Source organism: Larus michahellis, chromosome 3, assembly GCF_964199755.1.
Source record: "Larus michahellis chromosome 3, bLarMic1.1, whole genome shotgun sequence".
In the NCBI taxonomy this organism is placed as follows: domain Eukaryota; kingdom Metazoa; phylum Chordata; class Aves; order Charadriiformes; family Laridae; genus Larus; species Larus michahellis.
Window position 1 is genome coordinate 114,531,905 of NC_133898.1, and position 27,223 is coordinate 114,559,127.

At 41.6% G+C, this 27,223-nt stretch overlaps 1 long non-coding RNA gene across 3 annotated transcripts; it reads left to right on the top strand.

Moving 5' to 3' along the window:
- LOC141741320 (uncharacterized) lies at positions 1-27,223 on the top strand. 3 transcript variants are annotated; one of them, XR_012586343.1, is made up of 9 exons: positions 1-75; positions 11,395-11,534; positions 18,100-18,253; positions 19,498-19,956; positions 21,172-21,264; positions 23,981-24,031; positions 24,412-24,888; positions 24,991-25,215; positions 25,802-27,223. It is a non-coding gene; the product is annotated as an uncharacterized LOC141741320 (long non-coding RNA). The 3 variants fall into 3 exon arrangements; XR_012586342.1 differs by lacking the exons at positions 23,981-24,031; positions 24,412-24,888; positions 24,991-25,215; positions 25,802-27,223 and having other exon boundaries at positions 21,172-23,672; XR_012586344.1 differs by lacking the exons at positions 1-75; positions 23,981-24,031; positions 24,412-24,888; positions 24,991-25,215; positions 25,802-27,223 and adding an exon at positions 10,934-11,275 and having other exon boundaries at positions 21,172-23,672.

Consider the following 27,223-nt stretch of genomic DNA (forward strand, 5'->3'; position numbering starts at 1 on the left):
GGCGGGACGAGGTAACTCCCCTCCGCCCGGGGCGGGAGCGGGAAGATGGTGCCCGGGCGGGCGGGGGTCGGTGAGGTAAATCACGGGGCAGCGTGGACGGCGGGGGGATGGAGGTGGCCCGGCGGCGGCCGCTTCGCGCTGAGGGCGGGCAGACATTGTGCGCATCGCGCAGGTACCGCACGGGGCCCGGCGCGGCCTCGCCCTGTTCCAGGCGGCGCTGCGGGGCTGCAGGGGCCCGACCGCGCCTCGCCCCGCCTGGCGGCGGAGCCGAGGTGTGAGGGTGTGGGGGGAAACGCGGGTGGTGGCACCTGAGGGGAAAGGGCACTTTCTTTGCGGGGTGGTGAAGTGGGGACAGCTTGACGGGGCAGCTCCGCGAGGCAGCAAGGTGCTGGCAGCTCCGGCGGGGTCGGTGCCAGGCGATGGTCCGCCCAGGCCGTGGCTGCGGAGGTGTCTGTTGCTGAGGGTGGCGTGAAACCATGTGGGTGCAGGTAGTGAAGAGATTGAGGTAATGAAGAGATCAGAGATCAGCCCCCCATTCTGCTCGTAACCATCTCCCTTTGCCAGAACAGATGCAGAGGCAGCATAGTGTACACAATGGTGGATGAGGGATGGACATGCACAGGGCATGAGGATGGCCTGGCACCCTGAAGAAGTCGCAAAAAATGGGCAAAAAAAACCCTGTTCCTACAGCCACACGTTGACTTAAGTCTGTCTATTATGGCTATAACCCACGGTTTTTAGTTCATTGATGGCCTGTTTCTTAAACACAGAAACCTGAAATGGTACAAGCTTGAGTGCTTTGTCAGTAGGTTCAGCCTAGCGGTGCAGTTTCTTTAAAGAAAGCAAGAAGCAATGTGGTGATGATGATGATAATAAATTGGTATGCAGCAACTCTTCCACCCCCAGTCAACACTATCTGATGTGAAACAGAGTGAAGTCTTGAGTGAAGGCTTCGGATTAGGAAGTGCAGCAAACTCTACCAGGTGAACTTGTGCAGTAAGGCTACTTATTAAATCATTCTGGTTTAGTGCCCTGCCTGCCTCTTTTACATTAGAGGTTTCTGTTGCGTTAGTTTTTACTTCTATCTTGAGAGGTAAATGTAACCTTAGTTGTTCTAAATGATGTGATGAAGGAGCCTCCAAAGGAATATACTGCTCTTATCTATAAAACTGCTTGAGAATCCTGGGTCTCCTGGGAGAAAACTGCAAGTTATTCCTTGCACTTCATTAAACATTTTTCATAATTATTGTATATTTACCTCTAAACCATGCTGTGATCAGTAATTTATTCTCAACACCAAAATTTCACCATTTTAAGTGTGTGAAAGATGAAATGCCTTGTCCAATATCATGCCAACAGTTTGAACCATGTCTGGAGTAGTGGCTAGCTATAGTGATTTACATAGCCATTTAAGTTCACGGTTAATGCTAATTGGTAGTAGCAGGAAAATGGAGGTAAGTGTAATTATCTGAAAACATCCATTGTTTCTCTTACTGAATTGCAGACCACACTCTGTACTTATGTTTTAGCTTGTGGTAAGGTCTTTTGTCTGCATTTAAAGAGACTGGTTAATAGGTACAAATAAGTGGTTTTAATTAGATTTCTTCACTGCATGACAGGCAATTACAATTGTGGTAGCATCTGCAGCTTCAGAAGCAATAGTGTGATGTTTTTGTAGTAAAGCAGAGAGCTGTTTTCAGAAAGGGAAAAAACCCAAACTTTTCCCAATTAATTCTGAATCACTCCCTTAAATCTCAAGCTGCAAATTTTATATACAAGTGAGTAACTTCATGGGAGTGCAGTGCCACTAGGCTCAGTACAGTCTGCATTACTCTATACATACGTAGATATATGTATATGAAGACTAAGCTCATTTTATCTGATTTTCTTTTAGTGAGGAGACATATACCTTCAACAGGTCTTTGGAAATCTTAACCTAAACATTCTCGAATGAAGCCACGGAAGAGACGCTTTAGAAAAGGCTGATAGCTAATTCTGAATCATGGTCTAGTCACAAGAAATGATTCTGGTGCATCTATATAAATCCATGGAGGTGGTGTTATGAGACTTCCGTGAAATATTCGCAGCAAATAATTGACCTACGGAATGAACTCCTTACTTTCAATTAACAAAATGCCTGAGAACAAGCTCATGATATCACAGCGTAAATGTCAGTTGGTTTTAGAACACAGCGCTTGATTATTTTTTTTCTGGTAATTTTTATTCTTTGTCAACCTGTGTGTTCATGCAGTACTCAGAAAACACAAAAATATGCTTCCCCATATGACTTCTAGGATCTTAGGAGTTCATACTTGAAAGGTACATTGATCTATACTGTAAATCACAGTATTATTATAAATAGTTTGGAGCTGTGTTACTTTAAGTTACATAATTACATCTTTCACAAGTTTCCATTGGAGAAATGTGGTGTTTTGGGAAGATTTTCTTGTGCTCTTATTTAGGAAGGTGTGTGTTGGGGAAGACAATGTCAAAGAAAGACATCCTGAAAATAGCCACAAAATAGTAGTCCCTTTGTAGTGACGGGGAGATTGGTTACATGAAAGAACAAAAGGGGTCCTGCCCCACAAGCTTAAAATCTATGTTCACAATTAAAAGCGAAGCACACAATTGTTGGTTAAGAAGAAAGTAATGGGAAAATATGCCATTTCTGCCAGAGAAAGAGTAGCCTCTCTTTGATGTCTGCTGTAAAATGTATGGTAAGGGCTTTCAGGGGCACTGCAGTAAAACTAAGTCATCTGCTTTTCCTGGTTTTTTGAAAGAAGATTTCATTACATTTGTTTTCAGAGATCTTCCTGCCTGTGTGAGAATACTATGTTGTGGGAGAGAAAATGAAGCATTGGCTGGTGACAGGTAGCATTCAGCATCACATTGACAGGGTTAACAGTGCAATTAGTCCTGAAAGTTAAATGATACTGTGGAAAAGGCGGCTGGCGAGCGATACAAAGAAGCTAATGTACCCAGAGTAGTGAATCTATAAAATTTCACGTAAGTGGGACAGTATTCAATAAACACTACTTATTTTCTTACTCTTTTAAATATTTGCATCTAAGTGAATAAGAAGTGGTACTTCCACGAGGAGATTCTTTCCACCAAAGGCTGTCACTCAAAATGCAGGAGGACATGTTGATTTAAATAATCCCTGGAGAGTGGTTTAGCATAGCATGAACTTCTGATGTTCTGCGATTAAGTTTTTATGGTCCCATAAGTGCTCATAGTTTTTAGGTATAAAAATAATCACAAAGGCATCTCTCAGCCCTACAGAGATTACTTAATCTGTCACAATGATTTAACAAACACCAGAGGTTTCCTATGAACTTTGTTTATTTGAATGACAATTTAAGATATTCAGGTGTTTACAATACCAGTCTTCCCATATGACATTATGCAATAAAGAACAAAAAGAGAAGAGCTGTGGCAGAGGACAGGAAGGGACAATGGGACAAAGTTACTAGATGCGCCATTGTGTACAGTTCTTGTTCCTGGTCTGTGTTCCCAGAAGGTCATTCTGGGAACACATTCACAGTCAGAAAATAGGAACAATTATTGAAACTCCTTTTAGCAAAATAAATGACAAGGAAAATGAGTTTCAGTATTAGCTAAAGAGAGGCAATCACTTTTCCACAGTAAAGTCTTATTTGAGCCTTACCTATCTGGCTTTGCTTAGCCTAAAATATTTGCGACTTCATTCCAGAGAGAACAGTATTTCTGCAAAAGCTGGTGCCACTCAAACTGAATTACTGTTCATAAAAAATCTACTGTTGAAATGTGGGCATTTGTTTGTATCTCATCCTTCCTCCAAAGCAGTCTTTTGCCATCCCTTTAAATATTCTGTACAGCACATGCATCAGCTGTTTTCTGAATTAATATAATCTTTAATTAGCTGGTTCTGCTATATTAGTAATTTAGCGCCTGGTGTGATTCCTGTTGATATTAGGAATCATTCTTCTTGATGATACTGTTGATTTCCAGCTCAGATAACACTTGTTTGGCACTCTGCTTATTAGGAAAAATATAAATACCTTTCTACAGTTGTACAGGTTCACTAAAATCTCCCTTGGCTCTTTTAGGGGAACACTTTGGCTTTAGATATTTGACTTGTCTTTTCTGTTGGTCTTAGAGCTGCTCTGAGAGCACATAATCTTCTCCATTTTTAAGGCAACGAATGGTTTCTATTGTAAAACTGATTTGGACCAACTTTCTTTCCTCTGAGCACTTGTACATTCTGTGATGGGGAAGTGCATTGGTGTCTGTCGGAAACATGGACTCATGTTCAGCTCAGACCATTTTGTCTGTCAGTTACAGCACAATGTCTGTTAACAAAATCAGGCAGAGCTTGTAAAGAAGGATGAGTGAAAGATCACTTTGCTGTTCAGCTGTAAATGTCAACTCTCAGGTACAGATCTTAGAAATGATAATTTCCTTGCTAAAGGAACTTCCTGCTTTCATGACAAGGACAAACCAACTGACTTCAACAAGAAGTTACTCTTACACATGAGCGCGTTGGCTTTTCAAGACAAATTTTACTCTAAAATTCTTTATGGGAAACAGTACAAACAGAGTGTACAGCATTTCAAAGTGTAATAACTAGTGCGACATGCAATTGAAGTATTGTCGTTACTCTGATGATTGAAAAGTTTGGGAAATAGAAGCCCTTTTTTCATAACTGAAACAAAAGCAGAGAATTCAAAGCTAAGTTATGAGTTTAAGAACAGTTGTTTTGAGCTTAATTAAGTATTTACCATACAGTGGATGGGAGAGGCTGGTGATAACCTTGCAAGGAATCTACTACTATAAAACAGTAGTAAAGAACTGACAAGTCTACCTTTTTATTGATTTAACTATAAAAGAAAGCCCATTCATATTAAATGCATATGAATAAATGTACAGTGAATACATAATTTAGTTTAATTTCCTGTCATACTGTAACAGCAGGGCACGGAAATAACTGCTTTTAACAAGTTTCTCAGGTTTCTAGGCTGTCGTTGTATTGTGTCTCCTTGGCTGAAAGGGGAGACCTGACTTTTCTCAGTATCTGATGTTACAGGTTCTCAACCTGATCCTTGCTGCTTAGAGAGCTCAGTTCCCAAGGTTCCTCCCACTTGCCCTAGGTGAGTGCAACAAGATAGGACTAAGACTCTTCTTTATTTGGATTAGTTGTTTCTGAAATAATAATACGCCTTATTCATCCCAGAGTTGCTTAAGAGTTGCTTTTAATGCCAAGATAAGCTTCCAGAGTAAAGTGAGTTTATTCTAAGAGCAAAGGTTGAAGTGTATGTGGGGGTGCAAAGTAAATAACAAAAATGCAATTTAAAGTTAAGCGTCCCAAATAAGTTTTCCTTTCAGTTTCTTCAAGTTCACAGCTAACTTAAGGGAGAGAAAGGGAGGACTATGGAATTTTCTTTTTCTGTCCCCCAGGACTGGCTCGCCCTAAATAGCTTTCTCAGTCCATATGGTCATTGCTAGTTAGTTTGGGATGGTTCTCCCTCTTATGAATTCTCATGTTCAATCCTGATCCTTTCTGTTCAGAAAGAACAAGGGATTTTCCCTTGACAGGTTTCTAGGGTTAGTCCTTGTGTATTCATTTGAGCTTAAATTACCCTCCTATTTTTGAAACATCTTGTAAGTTTTTGTTATGTTTCCAGTGTCTATGCCACTTATTAGCTTTATTGTCTGCCATTCATTTTAAATGCTTTATAAAAATTGCACATACCAACACTAGAAAGGATAGGGTTGTTCATACGACACTTCATTCCCACCCTCTCATCATTCCCACTATCTCCTTCTCCACACACAGTTTTGAAGCTTCTGCTCTCAGAATTCCTCCCTAACTACTTCCAACTCCAGCAGCATTGGTGAGCACAGCTTGAGGTACCTCCTCTCTGCCAGCCAGTAAGTCATGCCAGACTGTTTAGTGGCCAAAACTGGTGGTGTGTGTCGGAATCAGGTTGAGTGTCAGGTAATGAATGGGAAGTAGGTACTCAGGATGTTAGACCTGTCAGCCGCAACCTGGAACAGCCCAGTGCAATTGAACTTGTCACTGGGTCAGAGCCTGAATGTTTCTGCAATTGTTCCAGGATCCACCTGCTTCCCCAATGCCTTTCTCTTGCTTTGTATGACAAGCAAGAAACTGTTGCCGTCTGTTGTAGTGGGTAAATGCCTTCGCTTTTGTGAGCAGCAAGATAGGGGAAGCTGTGCACAACTTGGACGTCTAGAGACCTCAGAGGAGGTGGTCCTGAAGCCTCGCACTGGTCAGCCACTGAGCGTAAAAATACTTCATTGAGGTTTAATTTTGTTAGTTGCATCTTAGCTTGATGTCCCATCTGCTAAGTGTCCCTCTGCAAGCAGTGTAAGCGTTGTCCAAATGCAAATTTGTGAGATAGTTTTGGCTGGGGTAGAGTTAATTTTCTTCATAGTAGCTAGTATGGGGCTATGTTTTGGATTTGGGCTGAAAACTGTTGATAATACAGGGGTGTTTCAGTTACTGCTGAGCAGTGCTTACACAGAGTCAAAGCCTTTTCTGCTCCTCACACTGCCCCACCAGCAAGTAGGCTGGGGGTGCACAAGAGGCTGTAAGGGGGACACAGCTGGGACAGCTGACCCCAACTGACCAAAGCAATATTCCGTACCATATGATGTCATGCTCAGCAATATAAAGCTGGGGGAGGAAGGAGGAAGGTGGAGACATTTGGAGTTATGGCATTTATCTTCCCAAATAACTATTACACATGATGGAGCCCTGCTTTCCTGGAGAAGGCCGAACACCTGCCTGACAATGGGAAGTAGTGAGTGAGTTCCTTGTTTTTCTTTGCTTTTGTGTGCGGCTTTTGCTTTACCTATTAAACTGTCTTTATCTCAACCCACGAGTTTTCTCACTTTTACTGTTCCGATTCTCTCCACCAACCCGCTGGCGGGACTGAGCGAGCAGCTGTGCGGTGCTTAGTTGCCAGCTGGGGTTAAACCATGAGAGATAATAGTCATAATAGCGTAGTCCTCCCCACAACACGCCCAAAGCTTTAATGAGTAACGTTCTGGGAACAGTAGCCAAAGATGCATATTAGTATTCATGTTTCTGAGAGTTACTTCAAGTCATATGCAAGCTCAGATATATGTTCCATTTATATAAGTGGTGTTATTTGCATAAGTAAAGCCGTAAGTTTGTTCAACCATTCAGTCAAACAGCAGTGTCTCTAAAATTGCACTATGTGAACCTGAAATGCTGTAGGATATAATTTTTTTTTTTTTTCAGAAAACCTATCCAGGAAACTGAAGAAGCATTTTAGAAAATTGAGTATACTAATCGATATATATAAATTAAAATTTTTTCCTTGTCAATTCAGTTAAATAATTATTGTATTAGATATATTTATCCTGATGTATTGTATATGGTGCTTCATCCTTTTGACCCCCTAAACTGTATGTAAGAGCAGAGTTCGGCTATTATGTCATCCATAATTTTTGAAATTGGTATTTATGATGGTAGTAAATTAAACATGTTTCTAAACTGTACTTTAATTGGGAGTGATATTTCAAGCTGTGAAAGATTAAACAGCCTGAAGGAATAAGCAGTGCTCCATCTCTTGCTTTAAGTTGGTAACACCTTCATCACTTCTGTGAAGATTAAGATATATGTCTGCATATAGCAAAAACTTCATAACATCAACTTGCTGTACTCTGTTACCAAGATCAGAGTAGTCCATTTCATAATGTTTTGTCCACGTGGCTCTCTTTTAGAGAGCATATCTGTCTGACATGTTGCTGTATGTTTCGTTTCATCCTGCTCCTAGTTTTGACATTTTTATGGACAAATTATGATTACATTTACTTTTAATAAGGAATTGTGAGTACTAAAGATTTCATAGGAGCGCTGGCTGTATCTCCTTGTCTTGTTTAAATGTGAAGTGCAATTATTACAACATTGAGAGAACAGTGAAGAGCTTAAATGTTCCTGGGTTTCTTTTAAAAGTACCACATGAAAGTGAAATTCCATGAAAGAATGTAGAACAGACAACAAATTTAGAAATACAAAGTTATTCTGGGGAAATCACTACCAGAAAATAAAAGCCACTTTAAAAAAATACCAGCAATGGTGGACATAGTTTACAATTACAAAGGGTATAAATCTTTAAGCCTTGGACTCTTAGTTATTAAGCCAAAGAATTGCTATCTGTCCTGTGGAAGAAACTTATGTGTAGGTTATTACGTAATTGGCTTCTCAGATTTTTTTGCACTTTTTGTGAAAGATGGGAGAGAGGATGCCAGACCACTGATCTGATTCCCCAACACTGTAAAGTTGTTCCATCTCTTCCTAACTATACCCATTTCTATTAGAGAGTTTTTGTGTCACAGTGAAGAAATACTAACTTTGGGATCCTGCAGTATGTAACATTGCAGGGGACCCTTGAAGCTGAATGGAGCCCTGTTCCTGCAGTGCTCCAGTCGAGTTAATATCAAGAACCGTGTGATTGATGTTTTCGGGGCTGCACTCCCTGCTGCTTTAAACAGGAAGCTCTTCCAGTATCGCTTCAGTTCAGCGAACAAGGCCACTTCCTTAACGATACAATAACAGGAATTTGATCAGAAACTTGAAAATTCAGTTCTCAAAGGCATGAAGATAATTGCTGTCATTCTTGCATTATCTCCAGTATTTAGGTATAAAAGTTACAGGTTATGTTTGGAAAAAAAAATGCTTTCCTCATACTCTTTTCACAAAGAGGAATCTGTCTTTTTTATGATTGTTAAAATGTTCCAGTTTTGTGAGAGATTTGTCATTCGTCTTTTTTCCCTAGACCATATTTATGTTGCCAGTATCACAATATGATTTTGCAGGAAAATGCCATCAGCTACTTCTAACAGTTTTTCATCTTTTAATATCCATACGTGGTTCACCACTAAGAACAGTTGTTTTAGATAGATACTGTTCAGGTGCAGGCTGGTCAAGAGGCAGCGCTCAGTCACTGCCTGTATTCATTTGCTACTTCTAATACAGATACAAGAAATATTACAGCTAAATGAAACTGAATTATTTATACTGCAGAATTAAATTATTTGCCTTGGTTTTTACTGGTAAGATTTGCTTTCAGGGATCCCAGGCTGTGGGATCAGTGGAAAAATCGGGAGCTCTGAAGACAAACTGAGTTGAGAAGGATCGAGTTAGGAAACATTTAAACAAATAGAGCATACACAAGTCTGTAGGATTTGATGGGATTCATCCATGCATGCAGGGCTGCTCTCAATTATATCTGGAAGGTCATGGCAATCGTATGAGATTCCTGGGGACTGTAAGAAAGCAAATATCCCAGCTGTCTTCCAGAAGGGCAAAAAGGAGAATCCAGGGAACTACAAGCCTGTCAGCCTCACCTCAATCCCTGGGAGGGTAATAGAGCAACTCCTCATGGAAGCTATTTTCAAATATATCATGGACAAGATGATTAGGAGTTGTCAGCATGGATATAAGTGGGGGAAATCATGTCTGACCAATTTGGTAGCCTTCTGTGAAGAAACCACTGGCTTTGCGGATGAGAGGAGAGCAGTGGATGTTGTTTATCTTGACTTTAGCAAGCCTTTCGGCATTGTCTCCCATAACATCCACATCAACAAACTAGTGAAGTACAGACTAGATAAACGAAAAGTGAGGTGGACTGAAAACTGGCTCTGGCCAACTGAACTGTTGGGCTCGAAGGGTTGGGCTGGGCACAAAGTCCAGCTGGAGGCCAGTGCAGTACCACAGGGGTTGACACTGGGGCCAGTACTGTTCAACCTCTTCGTAATGGACCTGGGTGATGGGGACAGAGTGCACCCTCAGCAAGTTTGCAGCCAATACAAAGTTGAGAAGAGTGGTTGATAGACCAGATGGACATGCTGCCATTCAGAGGGACCTCAAGAGGCTGGAGAAATGGGCCAGCTCCTGTTCATGAACCTTATAAAGTTCAACAAAGGGAAATGCCAAGTCCTGCAGCAGGTGAGGATTAACCCCGTGCACTAGTACACATTGAAGGCTGGAAAGCAGCATTGCAGAAGAGGACCCAGGACTCCTGGTGGACAAAAAGTTGACCATGAGCCAGCAATTTACGCTTACAGCTAAGAAGGCCAACAACATCCGGGCACTGCCAGCAAGGGATTCTTTCTCTCTAATTAGGCACTTGGTGAGACCACACCTCGAGTGCTGTGTCCAGTTCCAGGCTCCCCAGAACAAGAGATCCATGCACGTAATAGAGTAAGTTCAGTCAAGGGTCACAAAGATAATTAAGAGAATGGAGCATGCGTCATACAAGGAGAGGCTGAGAGAGCTGGTATTGTTTAGCCTGGAGGAGAGAAGGGTCGGGAGATCTTATCAATGTGTGTAAATACCAAAAGCGAAGTAGTAAAAGACAACAGAACCAGCATCTTTTCACTGTTGCCCAGAAAGGACAAGTGTCATTGGGCACAAATTGAAAGACAGGAAATTCCACTTACATATAAGAAATAATTTCTTCGCAGTGAGGGCGGTCAAACACTGGAACAGGTTTCCCAGAGGTGTTGTGGAGTCTTCAGCCTTGGAGATCCTTGAAACCCAACTGGATAAGGTCCTGAGCAACGTTCCGTAGTTGACCTGTCTTTGAGCAGGGTGGGGGCTGAACTAGGCAATCTGATGAGGTCCCTTCATGCCTCAACTATTACTATTCCATGATTCTATCAAATTAGGGTAGACAGAAAGATTTGAGATAAATTCCATCATTTGCAAGGGGAGCATAAGAGCATAAGGAGCCAGGTAGAGCGTCTAGGTGCATTGTTTGCCATGAGTTTCTATTCAAGAATATGGAATTTGTACATATTGGGACTGAAATACACATAAACGGACAAATGCTTGCAGAACAGACTTCAACAGTTCCTTTTGGCACTCTATGCTAAGTTGCTAATAGATGTCCTCCAGACTGGAATTTCCAATTGTAGAGAGACCTTTGACTGAAGAAGTAATTTAAATTCCTGTTGAAATCTGTTAATTCGAGGAACCTGCTGGGAAGCCACATGATTCAACCATGCAGAGACTTGTATTTTCAATGTGTGTTTGAAGAACTCGATTAAAATGCCAACTCCAAGAAATAGCAAGTGGTGACTTTTATGTATATATATGCAACAATGTCACTAAATAAAGAGGGAATGGCATAAAGGTGCTTCTCTCCACCCTTTTACTGAATCTTTAGTAGCTCACGTACATTTTCTGGCTTTTGGAATTGTCTGATGCCATGTTTTGGATAGTGTGAGGGGCGATACTTGGGTAAGTCACTCCTTTTCCTGCAGTTTATTCCTAGCTGTTGTTATACTTACTCTGGATTAAGTTCTCTTCACTTTTATTATTTTTTTAATGTGTCCTTCATTTCCCCTTCCATCTTCTAGTGGGGCATGGCACAGCAGATACCTGGAGGCACACCACACAAGCTTCAGGTTCTCCCTTGGATGAGAGATTCTACAGCCATGTTTCAACAATTCAAACATATGTCTTGGCCCCGTGTCATCAGCTGCGCAGGCCTTACCAGGTATTCAGCAACTTCCCTTTTCTTTAATGATAGGCTCCAACAGTCTCTTTTTGGCCACCGTATAATTAGTCTGTCCAGAACAACTGCAAAGGCTTTCCCTTTTTGTTTGGGAACAGATGGGTTCTTGCGTGTTTGGGAATGAAGATAAAGGCTGGACCTGTATTTCTCAGCCATCTGCTTCCTTGGTGACCTCTTTCTTTAAACTGTGTTATGGAAGAGGACTAGCTGGGTCTCCAGCATGATGGTTCTACATAAACAAATAAAAAGACATGGTTCCTGCTCTAAAATTTTACTGTAGAGAGAAAATCCATGAAAATCAGTTAAATCATTGAGGCTTGACACGGGTACGTAAGTTTAACATCACATAAGATAGAAAGTATTCATCAATTCAGTCTTCGCAATATATAATTATTTATCTCATGTATAAAATTCCACCCATAGATCCTAAAAAAAATGCCAAAAATTTCATATATTAAATTTTGCAGCACTGTAGAATAGAAGTATATGTGTGTGTTTTATACCTGACATGAAAAAGCCGTTTGACAGATGTGCTTGTGTTGAAGAGATTACAAGGCCTATGCTGCTTAATTGCATCATTCTCCCACTTGCTCATGTATATACTTGTGTTTGTCCTGTACGTTGGCAATTGCAAAGCTCTTTTTTTTTCCTTTTTTTTTTTTTGCTTCCCACGCTGCTTTCTGAAACTTGCATGAGGTCATAATACCCATGCGCATGCTCTGCTGCTTGGAACTGTATTATTGGGCTCTATTATCCTGGGAGGAGCATTGCAGGTTTCCTACAGGAGCCAATAAAACAGCCTTTTCCCTTTGGGAAAGTGACTTGTGTTTCTTTATCAGCCCAAAGCTAGAGGCTATTTTAATCCTCCAAAGTCTGCGATTTACTGATCTAGACACAGACTTACATGCCTACTGCCGAGGAGAAAAAAAAAAAAGAAAAAAAAATAATGCATGGATCTTTACATCTGCAAGTCATGTTTTCTTTTTGGGGGACAACGCAAGGACATATTGTACAGAGACATTACAGCGCTAAGGAGAAGGTGAAGCAGGAAGGAAGCAGTACAGATGTGGAAGATCTAATACATGGCTACATAGTGGGCTTTTCAGAGCAGAATAGCTATCCTTGCCTACATTGTTCATACCTCTCCCAGCAGATAGAACAATACCAATGATCCCAGAAGCTGTGCCTGAGCAACCTGCCTCAGATCTCCAGTGTCTCAGTCAAGAAATGGTAGAGATTGGGTACCCTCGAGATGTGTTGGCAAGTCAACTATTAGACTCAATAGATAAATGACATTATCAGGAGCACACCTGAAATATTAGCTAGTTTTTAGAACGTTCTAGTTATAAGATACAAATGTCCACTTGATTGCACCTTTTGAAAAAGCCAAGTCAGCCTCAAAAAGCAGTATTCCTTTGTCCTGCAGGATCAAGAGACTGTTGAGGGACATTGAAAAACACCCATTTGGATGAAGGCTCCACTTCACCATGTCATGAAACAAGTGAGCGCTTAACCTCCTTGGAGAGCTGAAGCCTACTGCCACACATACAGCTCTCTGTCACAGTTTAGCGGGAACTGAACCTGTTATCTTCTGACATGGTCTGAAAGCAATCTCGCACAATAGGGACATGCAGAACGTTTTGTCCTTAGTTGCTCAAAGGTAGTAGAGTTCCACAGTCATAAAGCAGTCATGTAAGCAATGTAACCAAGAGAGTCTGGTGAAATTAGTGTTGGACGTGTTTACTTCCCTGCTCTTTACAGGTACTTTAATAAGTAATTGCCTGCAACCGTGTGCAGTGTTAGGTTGCAAAATACTTTGCAACATGTTCTCCTCATTTCTTGGAGGCTGTGTGGTCTATATTTGCTTAAGCTTCTAGTGTTTGTGGCAGTTCTTCTGCCCGGAATGTTTTGTCACAGATTAATTTTTGGACTTTCTTAGGCAAGCATTTAATTACTATGGGGAACAATATGACATGTTTAAACAGAGAACCGCACTAAATTCACCAAGTGGACAATTTAAGGAGCCACGTCAGATTGCTAAGAAAAAGTTAATGTACTTTTTAACTGTATGCAAACAAGCCAAAATTCAACTTCTGAAATGCTAGGACTGGGCCTGAGTTGTGATTTCTTCTGCATTTGAGGGTTTTCTTTTCCCCTACACCTCTTCTCTATTTGGCACGGACTAAAGAGTGTCTGACCACTATGTGAAGTCACACAAGCATCTCATAAAATGCTCGTCTTTGCCTTTTTCATTCTCTGGGAAGCTGCAGACGAAAGATTTGGAGGAGTTTAGGATGCCTGCCTGTGAACCTGGAGGGGAACTTACAATCCATGTGTCCTTGTGTCTGGAGGAGCTGTTTCTCACAGCCCTGGCAAAAGTACCAGTGCTGGGACTTGCACATACTCTCACTCCAGCATGAGTGTTTATGGACCTTCATCACTGAACCAATGCTCAAAGTGTTTCTGGTCTACCTTTACCACAGAATTTCAAGAATGTTGCCATGGTTTGTGATTCCCACATGCCTACAGTAATGTTTGTGATGTTTTGCCTCTTAATTTGGGTATAGAAGTGCATTTTCTCCTGGCCTGACACTATGGTGACCATGTGCTCCCGCTCCTCAGTGTCTACAATGGGAAAAAGCAGTCCCTTCAGTATTCTTTTTTTAGACAGCAAGACATGGATTTTCATTGTGAGAATTACTTAATTCTACATTACAGGATCACAGTTTGCAGATTTAATTTTATTTTGTGTCATTTCACCTTTGAGCTCAGCAGTCCTCAGAGGTTTCTGGTAAAATGTATCAAGGCGACAACAGGCCAGATTGCGAGAAGGTGGTTTTTATTTGTTGCTTTGTTTAAATTACTTTTACAAGCTTACTGACTTCCGATGGAAAGTGGTTTGCCTCTCAGCATTAATGTGGCTAAACAGATAATTAGAGCCTCAGCCTTGGGCCTGTTTGACCTTTTTAGACCCTGAGCAACCCACTGGGGATATAAATATCTTAGAGATCCCTGAATGGGAAAATAGCAAATCTCTGAGGCCAGCATGCCCTGAGCATCCTCCTCAGGCTGTGCAAAGCTTTTTAAAAGCCATGTGAACACTTAATATGTAAGTAAAATGGGAAATATTCTCAACTATGGGAGCTTGAACCCAAATTGTACTATTAATTGACCAAACTCGTTGCCTAAAATGCCTTCTCCCTTAAATATTGTCAACTATTACTTCATATCTGGATCTGGAAGAGTGCTGATCTGCAGTAACTACTTTTTGAATGGTACCTGTCAACCAGCCTTCCCACAAGGACAGCTTATCTGCCACAGCGGAGGGAGAAGTGAGCGGTTTGCAGTTTATCAGCAGGATATAGCTGATAAACCTGTGGTATAGCTCTACAGTTGTGGACCCTCAAAGGAACCCTTGCCAAAAAGCATTGGCTGCCAGACTGCCTGGGACGGCTTCCACCTAAACCAGACCAGTGGTACAGACCTCTGGTGACTTTCAACGTTAACAAATGTCACCCACTAAAGCAGCCTCACAATTGAAAAGCTAAATCACAACTTTGCTAAGGCTTTTCCTTAGGCTAATTCACAAGCACTGTGCTTGTGCAGATGATAATGAGGATGATGATTGTTGTTGTTACTTTTATTATTAGTGAAGTACAGGTTGCAGCATTTCCCACACACTGCAAGCCATCTTCACTTAGGGGACAACCCTCTATTAAACCAGATGTCGTTAGTTGTAAGTGAACCCAAGAGAAAGATGTTTAAGGGGATGATTGATTTAACAGTTCTGCAGCATTGGTGCTGTTGCATGACTTTGGGTTGGGTCATTGAGACAGCTGCTCTGTCATTCTTAGGGTTCTGAAACAGCAGATCCAGTAAAGGTGTGTCAGTGTGAAGAAATTGGCCAACAAGTATTCAAAGTTGTTTCTTTTAGGGGAAAAACATCATATTAGATAGTTGCCTTTGCAGATCACCGTACCACACCTGGCTGGAGGCAGCAGCCAAACCAAGTAACGCAGCACAAGCTGTCAGCTGCTTCTCAAAGTTATTTTCCGTGCGAGTTGACCGTACTTGTGTGCAAGTGCTATGGCCATATTTTTGCTATTTTTTTGTTTGCAATTTGAATATTTAGGCACATAATTACATATTTAAAAATATTTTAACTCTTGTGTGGCAATTGCTGAGATGTGTTTCAGTACATTTAAAAAAAAACCACAACACAATACTATGGCAATTTGGGGGGATGCAATTGCTCTGTTTACATATATAGAAACACCTCTGGTTGTCAGTCACCCAGGCAAATAGCAGGCGTAAACCCATTCCTTGATTTCTTCCATAGGTCAAACCCTGTCAGTCTGTGAGGAGGACAGAATCCTTTCCACCAGCAAGGCTCCCTGTAGCTGTCTGTCCAGAAATCTCCTTCCTGTTGTAGAGAAATTTTCCTCAAACAATAGCAAAGGTGTAAATCAGGCTTACTGCTTTGGGGTTCTCATTCAGAGCACAGAAGATTCTCTCCTGGTGTACCAGGTCCCACGATAATTCTTCTAGGATCTGAGGAAATTGTTTGTTAAGGAGGTTGCTCCAGAGCTTGTGTTGGGACATGTGGCCACGTTTGTGTCATGGTAACACTTAAAATGAAAACTTTTTTCTCCTCTGAAAAGGGGACTTGTGAAAAAAAAAAAAAAAAGATTGCAGAAATCTCAGTGCTGAAGGCAATATAAGCACTTTACTGGGCTCTATGTAGCAAAGGCTTGAAGCCAGGGCATGTCCAGGCACGGTTCAGCCCTGTTGCCTTTCAGGAAGCTAGCGTCATACGTCTGATGCTCTCCTCGGATTGCTATGCGCAACCTCCCTCAAAATGGCATCGCTGCAATCTGCTTTAATATATCAGCTGAAGTCACGAGGCCTGTCGTGTCCCTTCCGGGATCTGAGCAGGATTTGACTGCACCCTTCCTACCAGCCAGCTGTATTTCAGGAATGCATATGACTTGGGCTGGCAGCCTGGAGCAGCCCAGTAATGAGGGGCTGAAGGCCAAAGACAGAGTTATCCAATACTGCCTAAGTAAAGCAGTGGGGTGGGAAAGTTTGTCCAAAGGCAGAAAAGCAGGAGATTTGGGGATAGCGAGTGAAAGATGGACTGGCTTAAATCCCAACAGCTTGTGATTCTGCTGCAGCCACCGTGCAAACAAGCAGGATAAAGTGGGGACAGCAGCTGAAGCAGGTGTAGGAGTGAAATCTGAGCTCCCCAAGTCAGGCTGCCCTTACGCCATGGAGCAAATATAGGAGCGCGGAGAGGGCTGCTTCTCAGGCGGTACGGACAGAAGGGTGCACAGGAGCTCACACCCAAGCCCGGCCGGGCACGCAGTTACCGGCATGTGCTCCTGGAGCCCAGCCATGGCAGCGCTTGCGGAACTGCTGGAGCGCTCTCAGGCAGATTTGTGACTGTGCAGCCCTGCAACACGGCATCACCATGGCCAGTAACAGGCCACCAGCTTTGTCCCGAGTTTGCAAGGCCTCAAGCTCTGACTGAACTTTTCTTGACCTGTTTTACTTGGTTTAGCCATGGCAGCAATTGCTGTCATTGACCAGGTGTCTGTATCTAATGTGTTTTACTTTATCTTTGTGTGGTAGACCAATAGATTTATATAGACAACAGTAAATAGAGATGTTTACAACCCTTAACACGCCGTTGTTGTGTAGAGCAATACAGGGCTGGTACGGTGGTGGAGGCATTGAAAAGCGGGGACATGAGATGCAGCATAGAGGTGTGCAGGGTGGGGTGGGTGGTAAGTGATAGGGCACAGGCTGGCACTGGAGACCCCACAGCCATAAACAACTCTGTAATGGTCAGTTAAAAGAACCTGCAGACCTGGAGCTGGACAAATCTGGTTTTAGGAGTAACAAAGAAAGCCAAAAAATAGTATCTAATATACATAAATGGGGACATATGTAGTAAATTTGGATGTTACCTGGACCTGTAGACCAATCAAGACAAAGGTCTAACTGTGTGGTAGCAAACATATATATATGACCCTAAGTAGAAGGAAGATTGCTATTACTGTAACTTTTGCTATATATATAAATATCCTACCTGCATTTTTTTTGGTAATAATTATATTTAGACTAATGATTAATGAATAATTAGATCTAGACTCAAAACTGGAAGATGGTAGATTTCGATTAGACATCAGGAAGAATTTTTTCACTTTGAGGGTGGTGAGGCACTGGAACAGGTTGCCCAGGGACGTTGTGGGTGCCCCATCCCTGGAAGTGTTCAAGGCCAGGCTGGATGGGGCTTTGAACACCCTGGTCTAGTGGGAGGTGTCCCTGCCCATGGCAGGGGGGTGGAACTAGATGGTCTTTAAGGTCCCTTCCAACCCGAACCATTCTATGATTCTATGATTCCTGCATTAAACTGTGAAGATTTGCATTGTACTAACAATAAATTCTTGCCTTAACTTACATATATAAGGAAAGCTGCTTTTTTGCCCATAAGCAAGATTTTGAATGTAACAAAACTGAACACACATTTTCTTTATTTGTATAGCTCTTCCAGTGCCCCAGGAAGAGAGGCACAATCCTGAGTGGGGGCACTGCCCGGGTACCCTCCTGAGATACGGCTGAGAGGGCAACCCAGCAAACGCATGGCAGAGGGGAACCAAGTACCTATGTCATCTCAGTTCATCCAGGACATGTTTTCAGTATGTGACTACATCCTTGTTTCCCACAGAGTTTGAGCTTGAGATTTCTTAATTTAACATATGATCTAATTATGTGCTTTTGACACTACCATAAAACCATTGCCCTTAGTATTATTTTTTCTGTTCTTTTCAGTGTTCTGAAGTAAACCTCTAGATTCAACACAAGATTAGTCATGAGTTTGGATTTAAATGCTAATATTTGTTTAAAGATAAACAATAGTAATTACTAATAGTTACATGTGTACAGTTCTTACCCAGCAAGTGCATAGCACTTTACAAATATTGATGGAGTCAGTCTTGTAGTGCCAAGAAAATATAAGTAAGCATGAATTTGGGCACTCAGCATGAAACAAATCTGGTGATACACGCATGTAATGAAAGCGTATAATGGTTTATGCTGATTTCCTAACCCTGTTGACTCACTGTGTAACCAAAACCCAGTTAAAAGCACTGGGGAGTGGCTGTGTAGGACAAGGGGCAAGGACCGTACAGCCTGGAAGCGTTTGCTAGGGCGGGACACTGTAGACACAAGGCAGAAAGCTTGAATTGATATTTATTCCCTCACTTTATTTCTTTTTTATGGTTGTCAAATTCCTGAAAGGGACAAGTAACATTGAATGTGTCATTGAGCAGGTTGGGCTCAACATCTGTTCATATTAAAACGGCATCTGCTTTGAGATGGGAAATTTGAAGGAGAAAACATAAGAGGAATGCTGGAGTAGCAAGTATTGCCTCAGCAAAGCCAGTCTCTGGCTTTATTTGATAACCACCGCACATATCCGCACATATTTCGTTTAATAAATTAATCAAATCGATTTTTAAGCACTGTTACATTGTTTCCCCTTATAACTCTCATTGGAAAGTTTTTTCAGAAACCCACTAGTTTGTTCTAATGTGAGTAAAAATCAGCTTGGGTACCTTGATACCTACCGTGTGCTTTAATTTGAAGAGCACGCTTCCTTTCATGTGCTTCCTTCACTCAAAATTTACTTTAAAGTCCCGCTCTCACTGATGGTCCTGCACTGGGAGCTGCCCTTACGGAGCACCCGGCATTGTTGCTGTTTCCAGTGTTTTACGTCATTCGTGTGTTGTTTTCTTCACTCATTGCCAGTGCCCTAAAGTAATCAGTATAAGTCATTTGCTCCAAGCACAACAATTTTACTACAATGAATTGCATTTGCTGTCACTTTCCTATGTGTGTTTAAGGTGTTTTCCTTAATTATTCCATTCATACATTTCTGCAGGATTTTGAATTAGCCACTCGCCATGCAGGGTTGGATTGACAGCCCAGAATTCAGTGTTCACTTGTCCTGCCCTGCACTACAGGATTTTTTTCTTTTCCATTGGCAACGTTCATGGATTATTAGCAGAAGGAATGGAGATCAAATTAACAAAGCTGTATGCTTCCTTTGCTGACATTAAGTAAATCCTGCACATTTTGAGTCATTTCAGCCATTCAATCCATTTTTAAGCCATTTTCGAACCGCTGTCAGACAGCCAGGAGAATCTACTGCTGAGCTCTGCTATTCTTAAGAAGAAAATGTTGCACTTGCATTTGGAGTAGCTTATTAATTTTGCTTTCTAAGTAAAGCTAAAGATCAAATATAAAACGTGATTGAAAAACAAGCCAAGAGTTTCCAGTGCTACCTGACATAAATCACAACCTGCCACCAGCCAGTGACCAACTCCATCCCACTAGGCAGGTAAGTCCTACGCTTAACAGACTCCAATGCATGCCTCATGCAATTCAGATGGTTTTTAACATCTTCCATTATTAACATCTTCCAATATAACTCCAATACTAGAATGATTTTATTCTATTTGTTAAGCAAGAATGCATGTTGTGTGGTAGACAGTTTTACCATGCAGCTAAGTGGCCCCTTCTTTGGCTGTGGATATAGTCATGACAAATTGTTCTGAATAAAATACACTGCAAGTCAGTAATTCATCTAGTAACAAATTGCTCTTAGCTGCAGTCACTAAACTTTGTTGTGGAAAAATAACAAAAGTTGCTAGAAAGAATTGGCTAAAATATTCAAGAATTTGTATTTGAAAAATACTGAAAATAAAAAAAATGTAAGTCAATTGTGATTTTATCAAGATTTTCTGCCTGAGTGCAATTAAAGATGAACCATTTTGAGGAAAAGAGGTTTGTTATAGCAAATAATGTAGTTTGTTTATAGGTTTGTTCCAGCAGTGGAAAACACTCTGTCCTATGCAACATTTCTCCCCAGAATGGCAAGACCCTAGCCACCAGTTTGGCTGCTTTATTTTCAGCCCACCACTGCAGGGCACTTTAGTAATCTGTTGGGTGAGGTAGAGGTCAAAATCTCCAAGCTCTTTGCTATAGAATAAAAGCTAATGCCTCCAAGTTCTTATGTTTTTATTCTTTCACTGACTGCTGTTTTCCAGCACATTCTGTCCTAACTGACCAGCTGCTGAGTCTCATCTTTGAACATATTGAGGATGAAGCCGTACAACTTTATTTCTTGAGCTTATTAGAAAACAAGGTTATGTTTGTGGAGCAGGTCCAACGTAATAGCTTTAATGAGCATATGAAGTTGGCAGCTTGTAGCGTTCATGTCGAGTCAAAAGTCGTTCTGTAGATAAATTTGTTTTAAACTTACATACTGCTGGGATATCATCATCTTTTGCGATCGAATGTCTACTGAGAAGCCCTATTGAGATAGATAGACATTAAATTACATTGTTGTAGCTTCAGTTGACAAATAGTCACTGATAACTGGGACTGCTTTTAGCACAGACAGCAGGCTTTCCAGGAGCTGCTTTCGTGCCTGGTCTGGGGCCTTCTGCATTTCCAACGCAATTTGCTTTGTGCGGAATAAGTACAGTGAGCCATCCCACTTCCAAGTGTCTGTTCAATGTCTTACAAAACGTTGTACATCCTTGCTTTGCAGTGCTGCCTTGGACCATGATGTGTCAGAAGCCTTGTCCCCATCGCCTTTGGTCAGGGAGAGGTCAGCTCCAGTTCGGGGAGCACCGATGGGCAGGTAAAAGCCTCAGCTGCAAAAAATTCATAACGGCAACAGTTTTTCCTCCTGTGATCGATAGGGGCTTGCACCATCGTGATAATTGAAGCTCTGAGGTTCCGTTATGAGGTTCTGAAGAAATTCTGACTTTACCTGGTTTTGGCCAGATTTGTCACTGTTCTGACATTCGCTGGAAGTGCTCCAAGGTGAGCAGTTGGACTAACATTTTGACTCAGAATGCTGAGCTCTTCGTGGCCATTGAAGTAGCACTGCACCACCTTTCCCCACCTTAACAAAACACCCACAGGCATCTGGCTGGTTTTCCTGATCGGTGTTACACGTTTCCCTTTGTGTCAAGTAAAAAGACAAATAAAGGATGGGTAGAACAAGGAAGCCTCCAGCTGTGAGTTAAGACTATGACTACTGAGTGATCTTATGTTTGAATGTTACTTCTTTGTATTGCTAGTGAGCTTGGTTGTCATGAAAATTAGATTCTTAAGCAGGAGTAGCGTGAGCATCCATTATGATTTCAAAATGTATTACTGTTTTCTAAATAGAGATAAATAACAAATTTCAGTGAAAAATAATAGAAACATTGTATAATTTTATGTTCTAGCACGCCACAAAGGTACGGGGAAATGCCTTCTGTGTTTGTAGAAAGAAAAGTAGATATTCTTTTTAAAACTTGTTTAATTTATTAACTTCAAAGTCATTAACCTTTCTTAAATGATCAGTTTTGGATTAAGAGCCCTCATTTTGTCTCGCACACACAAACAGATTTGTCCCTGCAGCTTCTGTTCTACAAGGAACAGAAAAAAATAATGAAGAAGTCTCTTCTGGAAGGATTATACCTGGAGCATCTTTATCTTGTTGATTATCAGTCCTTACTGCTAGCCAGCCTGCAGTGGTCAGTGGACGAGGGGAACGAATGAGGCGGTCAAGAGACAACCAGGAAGTTTGGGGGATAAAAACCATCTTCCCAGAAATAAGTAGAGAGCTGTAGTGACAGACCAACCCAATGGTTCCTGCTGATGTGGAAAGGGGTACTGATAGCACGACCCATCACTGCTGACTGCTTCTGTTGATACTCAAGTTCGCTCATGGTAAATCAGCTGCCAGGGCAGTATGATGGAGGTTTGCAGCAGAGTTTGCCTGTCGCCAAACTGGGAAACCCAGGGCAGGAGCTCAGGGTCAGCTGTGATGGAAGACAAACCCAATGCTCATGTGGGAATGATACATAAAAATCCCTGGTAACAAGTTGTGTGGAAACAGGGGCCCATTTGCCCAAATGAGCAAGGAAGGAAATATCTGCTCCTTAGGCTACTGGAGGTGCTAGTGGAATATTCTCTTATTTTGGGAGGTTTGCTTCCATAGTTCATGACAGTTGTTAGCTCATGAGAAAAGAGCTTAGCCATAACCTAAGGGACGGTTGCATGTTTGTGGGATGTTCTTTTGAAAAGCTGAAAGAGAAATGATGTCTCTTACGACAAGAGATTGACTTTTGCCTTTGCATCACTATGTGCCCTGGGGAGAAACACCTGCTATTGTACAATACTGGGGAGAGCAAAGGATTACTTCTGGGAGGGGGATAAAAGCCAGGTACGGTCTGACCAACTCAAAAGGATGCAGCCAAGGAAACAGATCCTCCCGCTTGCTGCCCAAAGAAAACCATGGTGAAGGACTACGCTGTAAGCAAGGAAACATGCTTGTCTCTGATTTTATTAGGTATAATTGTATGGAGTCCATATTCTGATATGCTTAGGTTAAACTGTATTTTAATAACATTTCCCAGAAACATAGTAGCAACAAATTTAAATAAGACAATGCATCTTTCATAGAAATAAAGTTATCTAAGATTGTGATAAAAGACCAATAATCATGAGGAATGGTCAAAATAAGGTTCTCCTGATCCATTGGTCCTGTAATTGGGCAGACAGAAATTGTAGTCCCATTAACAATGGGTTCTTTCTGCACTGTGAGGGCAGACGGTGAAAGGCCAACACTTCAGTCATCTGAACAACCCATTCTGTTAGTCATTTTGGCTGTCTGCTTCCTCCTCAGTTAAGGCTGCTCAGAGAGCTGAGCACCACCTCTCTGCTTCAGGTACTGCGGCTGAGATGAATTCTGCCCTCACAAAACCTATGTAGCTTTTAGAAATTTGTCAGGTTCTCTGAGAGAAGTGAAGTTCTTTCCCTTGTGATTGTAAGTGCTATGGAAAATCAGAAACTGAGGTTTCAGAAGATAAATAGCCAGGAATATATGAATTCTTCAAGATCTCAGTGGTCCAATTAAACCATTTTCTTTATGAAGACTCAGCTCATGAAAAACTGAGTATACTAATAAAACTGTGAGTCATCATGCCTTTCTTATTGATTCTTGTTATCTTTCTGTATCCGAGGCAACAATAAACATGATTTATATGCACTGTGTTTAATTTCCCGTGGTGTTCTAATCTGGTGTTGGTGTGGGGGAAAAGTCAATGAAGATGGATGGTGAGCAGCATGCAAACTGGGAGGCAGGCAGCAGATGTGGTCAGAAACTGGCGAGTGCGTCATATTGCAGAGATAAATAACACTTTTATATCTTTAAAGCTGATGCTATTTAGACTATATTAAAAGAAAAGGCATTATGTGACTAGGAAGGCAGGAAGATGTTCCTGTCTGTACCCACAGAAAATGCCCATTTAAATCCCCATGTGCAGATGAATCATAACAAGGTGCTTTGCTTCCCTCCACAGCACTGCCGAGCAGGGACGAGGTTCTGTGAGGGTGTCTTCTGTAACGTCCAGGTAATCTAATCTATATTGGTCCTGCCTGCTACAGCAGTTCTCCTCACTCAGCCACATGGGCCATATGACACACACAGCATCACGGGAACTTCCAGTGTCTTCATGTGCATGTCCTGGGTCGCACGGGTGTTTGATGGATGACGCCTGGAAATAGGCTCCCTGCTGGCATCATTGGCAAAAAATTAATTCAATCTTCTAAAGTATAGGCAGACTAGAGGAAAATTACTACAGGCTATTTTCTGGTTCCTTATTTTCAGATACGTTGTTGGGATTTTTTGTTTTGAAACAACATTGAAATTGGCTCTGATAATATCCTCTATGTGACTGCGTTCCTGTCGAAACGGCGCTATATAACTAAATGCTATTTGTCTTTGCACAAGGGACAATTAAGCCTACAGCTTCTGACAGCCGTGACCCTTGTGGCTCCATGTGGACCTCTGTATGGAGGTACGTGACACGGAAGCGGCATTGCTGGCCTACTGGGAGAGTTTGAATGAAGACGAGATGCCAGACCAGTTGATTGAAACGGGACTCAGCGCTGAGCACTGCTACCAGGAAAGTGCTTAAGAGTGAAAGTGCAAATACGTAGTGACTTCTGTTCCTCATCAGATTACTTACCATGGTTCAAGAAGCCAAGAGCATTGATTTAAAAACATGTTGGTCATGGACATAGAAAACTTGGAGGCAAAGTAACTACACTTCTGGAATGTCGTTTGCCTCTGTAGAGAAAACCTCAAAGAGAAAGCAAAATGCCTTTCCGAGGAGCAGCTATTTATAGGGCCATGGCAGCCACCGGAGAGGGACATCCCAGGAAGCCCAGCTCTTTCACCGGGTGTTGTTTTTGGAATAAGAAAAAGGTCACATTCTGAGGCAACAATAGTTTAAGTCTTTGTGAACAGCCCCTTCTTTATGTTTCATTTTGTGGTCTCACCAGTAAATTATATTACTTTTTCTTCCAGGGAAAGGCAGCCCCATGGTTAGAGAAAAGCCTTTTGGGATCTGTTCCCCATCTCTGCTATCCCTCCCTTCTCCAGTGAACACGGAGATCCTTAACCTACTTTTCCGTTATTATGAGGCTCAGAGCCTGTGCCTGCTCCCTTTGAGGACAACTGGAATGCTGCCACTGACTTCAAAAAGAGCATGGGCAGGCTTCTCGTTAGTTAACATTCGTAAAGTGCTTGGAGGTACTTAGGCAACAGATGTTACATAAATGCGATTAATACTGTAACTTCGCCATCGGTTCTGCAATGCTACACTGCAACTTGGTCAGCAGGCATCTTATTTCACACTGAAGCACCACGTGTTTGCAGGATTAGGGTTTGGTTAAATGCAGACAAGGAATCTTTCCAAATTAAATGAAACTATTCCTCTACATAAATGAAGCTTCTACCTCAGTCTCCTAAATAGGGAGAACTCTTGTTTGTGTGTCTCCGTGTGAAAACTCTTTCAGAAGTATATATTAACACAAGCTCTTTATTTCTGGTACAGTTATAAAATATAGCTGTTTAGATGTCGTATGCTTGAATCATCACAGATGTCCAGGGGAGAGCAATATAATAATAGATACAGAAGGCAAATGCTATTTAATACTGATCAGTCAACCATTCACGCTAGCTTTTTCCAGTTAATTGTCAAAATTCAGTTTTATCTTCCAGTGACACAGAAAAGTCCACTAACACTGATGAGCTATGTAGGTTACGTTAATACTTTGGTATAGTTTTTTCATTGCACATTCTATGAAAACAAAGTTATTTCTTTATCATTTTACAGAGTTTACGCTGACGTTTCAAAATCTATGGGCATTTTAAAGCTATTTCAAACAGGAACCTTCAAATTAACTTTGGGCAGCGTTGCTGAACTCTCCCAGCTTGAGGCCAGGACAGCCAGAGATTTGGAAAAGACATTAGATTCTTGGACAGACAGTCGGATGAATGCGAGTCCTGGCAATCACCTATTGATATGTAACGGCAGCCAGTGCAGGGAGCGAAAGGTGGATGGAACGTGCTCACCTGAGAAGGATCGGTGGCAGAGAGCTGGTAGAAGGAGGCGGATTGTGTATAAGTCACAGCTCGTTGCGGCAGCAATGGCAACGGGCCGGACAGTGAAATCCAGTGGCTGGAAGGGAGCAACAAGCACAAATCCCTGCGCTGTGTAGACACGTCCCCTACGTGACGCACGCTTTATGTCGTATGAGCAGAGCCATCATCCATTATGAAAGCTCAAATATGCATTAACTGATTGATTTCATTATGTTCCATGAACCATCGACTTGTTTTCAAAAATTCAATCCGCAAGATAAAATCCAATATCAAAAGTTTTTTGATAGGTTTTCTAGTAAGATGTAAAAATCCCCTTTTGCATCACACCCCTGCAATTCTCCATCTACACAGTTTATGCATTTCTGTTGCTCAGAGACTAAAATGAATTTTATAGTAGCTCCTTTGTGTATTGTAAGCACTTTGTTGTCATCTGCTGCAAGGATTAATCAATTTGGTTAACCTTAATAAAAATAATGTAAATTATTAATGTGGCTATGTATCTACCATTGCAGATACTAGTTTACGTGATGGAATTTGCAGATCATCCATGGAAAATATACTTGAAGAGCAAAGCAATGTTGTAAAAATGAACATGAGTTCAATGACAAAATAAAAACAGAGAGAGTACAAAGGAAACCTACTGTGTATTTGAAGGGGAAAACATAATGCACCTTATCAAATCAAATATTCAGCACTTGTATTCCCACATTTCTTTCATGTCAAGTACAAGAAGAAAGCAATTCTTGATATCGACAGGTGTTCTACTGATCTTCAACTGCTGGAGAACCTGAGGTACGTGGATAGTTAGGGCAAATACTTGGAAGCAGTGCAACTGATCCGAGCTTTTCATTTCTTAGACGCATAATGTGAGACACTTGGAGTGTGATGTGAAGAAGTATTTAGTTCATTATTCCAGTCATGGCCTAGTAAATGTAATGCCGTTTCACGCATCTAGTGATACATTCGATGTCTGAACGCTGTGAGTCACAGCGTTTCCACAGAAGAGGATGTTCCACCGTTATTCTCTATAACTGCTGCTTTGCAGGCACTTTCAAGATTAGCATTTTCAAGACTGCTGTTCCCTACTCTACAAGTATGACCTTTCATTCTCTTAAATTATTTGTCAACATTAAAATGTGGGATGCTTCTTTGC